Source organism: Scophthalmus maximus, chromosome 12 (genome assembly GCF_022379125.1).
Source record: "Scophthalmus maximus strain ysfricsl-2021 chromosome 12, ASM2237912v1, whole genome shotgun sequence".
Classification (NCBI taxonomy): domain Eukaryota; kingdom Metazoa; phylum Chordata; class Actinopteri; order Pleuronectiformes; family Scophthalmidae; genus Scophthalmus; species Scophthalmus maximus.
In genome coordinates this window covers 14,405,001-14,412,163 of record NC_061526.1, presented here as the reverse complement: position 1 = coordinate 14,412,163, position 7,163 = coordinate 14,405,001, and positions in this window count along the sequence as shown.

Genomic DNA, 7,163 nt, shown 5'->3' with positions numbered 1-7,163 from the left:
GCCTGTTTGCGAAGAACCCTGTTCAACAGCTGAGCATTTATAATGGTTTGTTTATGTTCAAAAGGGCTTTGCACAGTAGCCCACTGTCATGCTTGGAGCCTGGTTCAAGCAGTCTGCAACAGTGGCAGCAAACGCACGCGCACACACACACACACACACACACACACACACACACACATTGCTGTGCTTGAGAGCCTCAGTGATATGGATTTAATTAGTCTTGTTATTCTAATCATAGGCTGTACATGACAGGCCGTGCCACTGGGAGGGGAAGAGGCAAGGAGAGGGGGCGGAGGCGGAGGGAGAGAAGCAAAGAGGGGGAAGAAATCAAAAAAGAGAGGGCGGGAAACAAGGTGGAAAAGATTGCGTTTTGCTACCGACCGCTTAGATAGTTGGGTTGTTATTGGAGGTCATTTTGCGGCCTGGGCATTCTACGTGAGTCTTATCCTTCCTCACATTTGATGAAGTGGTCCGAACTTCTTCTTCTGGTTGAAGATTGCTTCTGTGTGACTGCTGTGAGAGAGGTGGTGGTGCCAGACTTGGAGTGTTTCTGTCTGCATTCTGGCCGCACAATCTGTGTGTGTATCTGTACTTGAACACTGTCCTTCTTTTTGATTGACAGACGCGGAGCCTCTCTGCACCTGTCTCTGGCATCGCTAATGGAGCAGTGAACACAGGAGTGGTCCTCTGTGACACACACACGTACACACTTGGGTGGAGATGGGCGGACGCACAGGGGCCCTCCTCCCTGTTCTGTCGTTAATTGCCCCTACTCCATAACCTGCTGAGCCGCCACCGGGGGGAGGAGGGGAAAGAGTAGAGGGGGAGGGGCGGCGGTGCAGTCTGCCATCTGCTCTGACTGCTGACCCCACCCCCCGGCCCCACCCTACCTCAACCCCAGCCGCGTGGTACTACTCCACCCTCCTCTCTCCGCTGCTCATCCATCTCTCCCGCCCCTTTTTCAGGGTCCTCGGGGGGATTGTTGCCTTTATTCCGGTGTCAAAAGAAACCCCTGTATGTGCATGCATTTTTGTCCAGTGTGTGTGTGTGTGTGTGTGTGTGTGTGTGTGTGTGTGTATGTGCGTGCAAGTACCACCACCTTCAGTGTGCAAGACACCCAGCACCTAATTTCATCCACACACTTTGGACCACAAGTGATGCACACGTGCATTTGTATTGGAAGGGAAAAGAACAAACAGATAATCACAACAGTCACATGTGTGTGTGTGTGTGTGTGTGTGTGTGTGCGTGTGTGTGTGTGCGCGTGTGTGCGCGTGTGTGTGTAAGGTGGCCGGGTGACTCATGTACACAGAAGCACATTCACAAAAACATGCTCATCGTTTGAATTAGGGCATTCAGTGACTCGAAGGATGGAAAAATCACCGCGGCCACAAAATACACAGCAGAGTGAAGAGGGCGAAGAAAGACGAGATGGGGAGCGGGGGAGTGGGTGGAAAGACGGAGGGGGGGAAAGAAGAAGAAGAAGAAGAAGAAAAAATAGAGGGAGGGTGAGGGAGAAAGAGACAGAGAGAACGGTAACAAGTGTTTGGCTCTTTGTGTCTTGATGTATTGTTCCGGCAGCAGAAGGAGACAGCCTGTCGCGGTTTGTGATTGACAACTAGATGAATTGTGAATCAACCTTAAAATAGGTTGCCCAGCTGTGTGAGGGAGCATATGAGTGTGTGTGTGTGTGTGTGTGTGTGTGTGTGTGTGTGTTGTGTTTTGTGTGTGCCCACATGTATGTTCCATTATGGAGCAGCCATTCATCCTTTACTGACATGTAGTTGTTATTGTGGTTCGGAAAATGCTGAGTTTCGACCCCGTGTAGGAAAGAGCGGAATAGAGTAAAAATCTTTTTTTTTCTTTAAAAAAGGTTTTCAGGGCTAAAAAAGTATCATGCATTAGAACAAAATTGTGTATTTGTACATAAAAAGCGTTTTTCTTTATCAGCGTCAGTTGGGGACTTCAAGGCTGAAATATTAAAAGCCCACAAATCTGAGCATGTGCAGTGAGAAAGAAAAAAGCAACATGTCCGATTCCGCTGTTTTGTCCATCACGATTGCAATATAGTGTTGTAGTAGTGATGCAAAATTAGATCTAAATCAAATCTTAAAATTTGAATATATGTTCGACTTTTGAAATTTAAGGTTCAGAGTCCATGTGCAGGCATTTTGTCCAAAGGCCTTGCACCTACATGTGATGTATATATAATCGCGGTCCTTCTTGTCACCACTTATTTCCCGAATTGGGATGCAGAGTATATGCCAGAAGTGCACCGCCCTCCTCCGTGGCCCTGTGCCCTTATTAAATGGGGAGGGGTGTTTGTGAGTTTGCAATGCGATAATGCAGAGCAGCAACATTTAAAAAAAATTAGAAAGCAAATGTGCGAGGCACAGCTGACGCATAACACGTTTAGCTTCCGCGGAAAAAATGCCACCTCAGCGTCTCTTAGCCGAAGGTGCGAACTCATCTACCCCTCCTCCCCAAACCTCCGCCTCCCCACAGTGGCAATCACCAACAGTCCATCAGTGCCGTGGCATTAATGGGCCAGCCCCATGCCCCCCCTTGGGTATTGTCGTATAATTACTGGGCATTTGGCCTCAGGGCCACTCCGACGTCCACGCTGAGCGCTTTCCCCAGGAGGGGCATCTCAAATTGCACCGAGAGGGACTTCCGCCATTTGAATCCCTGTTTTGTTTAAGCCGTACGTGGACGGCAGCTGGCTCACACGCGCAGGCCCGCAATGCGCGTAGGAATATCGCGGGATCCGTACTTCATACATCGCAGTGAATTGTACAAGTTGTAGCCGTGTGATCCCCCCGAGGATGTAGGCCTCGGAAAGGTCTGAGGCCCAACAGGGGCGAAATCTGGCCCCTATGGTGACAATAATAATACTTAAGGCTTGGGGGGGGGGGGTTAATCTGCAATGTATTGTGGGGGGGGGGATCCGACCAGCATGATTACATTGGACCTGAATTCCCATTGGGGCTCTATATGTTAAAGGATGCAGGCTGGATTATAGGCCCACCATATGGATATGCTGCGATGATGGAGAGACATCCCTGATGGAGCAGCGGCGTGCCGTCACTACAAGCAAGGCAGGCCAAAATTGACATCATTAACACAACAATGTGGACGCGATGGCTCTCCTAACATCTACGAGCGATGTTCCGTCCCATAAAGCGTCCGATGTCGCCTGTGTGCTTCCATTTTGTGTTTGTATCATATCTACTGCCCTCTTATGGCTGGTAGGCTACTGTCTCTGGGAGCCTCCTTGACTTGACTAACGCTTCTGTCATTTCGGCACGTGTGAACAGCTCGGGTTCGTCAGGCAGAAAGGAAGGCGGCATTTTTTGGGACATTCACAAATGCGCATTGTGGATAAAACCTGACATCTTTGACGGGGGGGGGGTAGCTTTAGCTAGTGAAATGGCGACATCCATACTACCCTGTTTACTGAAATGATCTCTGAAATGATCTCCGTCCACACTGGTCACCTGAAAACGTGTATCACGTGACCATCCACGTACACTGAGCATGTGCGTACTGGTTTAAACAGGAAGCAGATTGTCCACTCCGCAGCCGGTTTCTTGGTTCTTCTCTTGGACATGGAACTACTTCTCAAGTGTTTACAATGTTGTGCATTCACCGCTGGTCGTCGAGTCCTGACTGAGAAGAACCAATGCGGATCGTTTCCATTTTTCTAGCCCAGGAGTTTTCAAACTAAAACGGGGCGCGCAGAAGCGTTTCCAAACTTCGATAGCTGGAGGGAATAGCCTAGTGTCGTCTACTTAAAGAAATAAGAACATGACTTGACGAGCAGATCAACAGAGTAGTTCAGCTTATCTGCGGCCCGATGCCTTACGTATGATCTCCGAAGCTTTCAACCATATAGTACCATATGTATTGTATAGTCGATATTAGTTTCGTACCTGTTTACCACCTCTTTTCTAAGTGCCCGCTGAACAGCTGTGGCAAAGTCATTTCGCTGTGGGGATCATTTAAAGCTTCTTTCTTTTTTTTGATCCAGGTTCTGATAAAAGGCTAATGGGTTCATTCCACCACTGCTGCACTGTAGCTGTAGGGCGCGGTAGCTCCCCGGGCGCTCCGCCAGCACAGTATTGTATATCCTTCATACTGTTCGGACGGGAATGTTGGACGCGGCCCAAGCTGAGTCACAGGTTTCATTTTCCGACAAAGAGATCGTCGAGCAGGAAAACAAAACAAAAAAGTCGGGGTGAACCCTGGACGACGGGTTCACATTCATTTGTCTTAAAACAATGCTCAAGTGCAGAGATGTGCGTTGACCGAGTTATTAGTCCCTGTTGCTGTTGCTCATATCAATAGTGGATGTGATTGTTACCGAAATCAAAAAAAGCTTTGCACATAACTGTGCATTTGATGAGAAGCGGTATATGATGATGATGATAATGAGACAGCCTTACATATCGAGCCACTATCCGAGCCATAGGTGAATACCGCCTCTGAATTCCTCCCTGTACTGTGATCTATAGCAGGTGGTGTGTGTGTGTATGTGTGTGTGTGTGTTTTCCCAGTTTGTTTCTTTTTCTCACCAATCTTTTTTTCCCCCTAATGCAATTATTTTCCTGACTTACCTTTTGTATCTCTTTTTCTTCCCCTGTTACTAAACTGTGTCTCTTCCATTCCCGCACTTCTTACCCTTCTTCCTCAGTTCCTTGGTATTAGCCAATGCCTGTCTCTCATTTCTCTCTAACACACACACACACACACATACACACATACACGCACACACTCATTTTTCTTTGATGGGGTGCCGGTATCTTGCATTGCATATGACTGTGGTCTGGTACAGGCCTGTTTTGACAAATACCATTGTGCATGGGGGGGGGGCGGTTGGCAGTTTCTTCTGATGCCTTGCCAGTTCCTGTGCCAAACACACGTGTGTGCGCACACACACACACACACACAAACACACACACAAACCAGTGATTATAAACCAAAGCCCGACAAGTGGGGAGCTTATAGAACTGCAGGAAAGGCCTGGCACTCATCCACCCACAGGCCTCTTTTACCTCCACCCCCACCCTTTTCTGTTTAGCACACAGTGGGGGGTCAGCACACACACACACACACACACACACACACACACTCCATCCAGCCCCTGCAGAAAGAGCAGAGCTTCTGCGTTGTGTTTTCTTGGTATTCTTCTTCTTCAGCTCTTGCAGTCAAGACAGCGGTGCTGTGATTCTGCTGAGCTTTCGCTCTGACAAAGACATCTCAACAGGATCAAAGGGGTTTCACACACACACGCACGCATACACTCATACACACACACACACACACACACACACACACACACACATACACACACAAAAACATGCAACATGCTTCAGTCATGTTGAATCGCACTCTCGTCTTCTTTGTTTGATTTTATAATCAGAACACAATGGGTTATCTGAACGTGAAGCCACTAAGGGAGGGATGATTAAAGGGTCAGTTCACCTATTATCACTACTTATCTCTGGGGGAATTTATCCAATGCTGAAAGCTTGTTTTGATTTTATCCCCCCCCCAGGTTCTCAGATATCTAAAGCTCATCTAACCACCATTCCAACAATACACAGGAGGAGAATGGGAAAATTGAATTTGTTCTGCTCTCATTGTTGAATAAATAATTACCATAATGCTGCCATTCATTTTCACAGCAACTCTGGCATGAGTTCCAATAAAAACATTTGAAGGAGGATCAGTCCACTCTGTTTGTTTTCATAGTATGGGTGATGAACCGGTCCTTAAAGCATCCTCACGCAACCACTTTACCTTAAGACAAGAGCTTCAAAGTCATATTGATGGTATAGTTACATGGGAGAATGGTGCCTCTTTCATTCCCACACCCCAAACGCTTCTTCTTACACTAGCTCTGCGATCATCGGCGACTTAAACTGAGATCGGGCTCAGCGAGTTTAAACAGTATTGCCCGAAAATGGGATTGAAAGACATATAAGTCATTGAAACCCAGACCGGAATTCGTCTCCGATATTCAGCAAAGAAAAAAATATATATATCAAGACTTTCGAGCGAAGTTTGGCGTGTTTGCTTCGGCGACAGCAGGGATCATGAGGACGTTACACGCGGCTCGTCGGTGTTTCAGTTCAGTGAGTGTTCCTATGCAGTCAGCGCTCGTCACAAATGATTGATGGGCTTTGTTTTCTCAAAATGAAGACTGCTTGTTTGTTTAATCGCGGATATGTGTCATGACTGCAGAACAAGGGCAACATGTTAGAAACTGTCCGCGCTGCAGTGAGCTCATTGTGTCCCTTCGCCACAGCTTTGTTGTCTTTATAGTAGCGTACTGATACCTGAGCTCCCCTGCCCATATCACAAACACACACACACAACCAACACACACGCAGAGTGTGGAACCCCCACAGCTGGCCGATCGGCACGTGGCCTGACCTCATCTATTGAAATGTCAAGGGTCACAGGTTGCCTTCCAACAGATGGACTCTGTGTGTGTGTGTGTGTGTGTGTGTGTGTGTGTGTGTGTGTGTGTGTGTGTGTGTGTGTGTGTGTGTGTGTGTGCGTGTGTGTGTGTGTGTGGGGCTGATTGTCGGTGTGTCCTCACATGGTTTTAACATGGCAACAAACACAAAGGGAGGGGCGGCGAGGGGGGCAGGGCCTGGCGTGTGCCGCGGGTCACCACAGGTCGGAGGTCGGCCCCGACAGAGGCCAGTGACTCGACTGAGGTCACCAGGGCCACCGGCTTCCTTTGGCTATAGGCCCGGCCTTTTTATTGCTGCACCATCAGTGGCCTGGCATGTGTGATTTTCTGGAATGATTGAAGGTCCAAATGACCTTTTAATGCCAATTAAAAGACAGTAGGAAAAAAATCTTGAAGGTCAGGTTTGATTGTGTCGGCTGATATGCGCATGGGGTTCATGTCGTGGGGAGGGATAGAAATTGGCTGAGAGAGAGGGAGAGAGGCGATGGGTGGAAAGAATCAGCACCGCCACCACCACCGCCACCACCACAAAATATTTCTCTCCAGTATAAACACACTGAGCAGAGAGAGAGAGAGGGGGAGAGAGAGAGAGAGAGAGCATCAGAAAGAGTTAGCAGTGTGAGAGAGGAGAGAGGGAGGGATTTGGAGAGAGACGGCAGAAGGGGGGGGTGACAGAGAG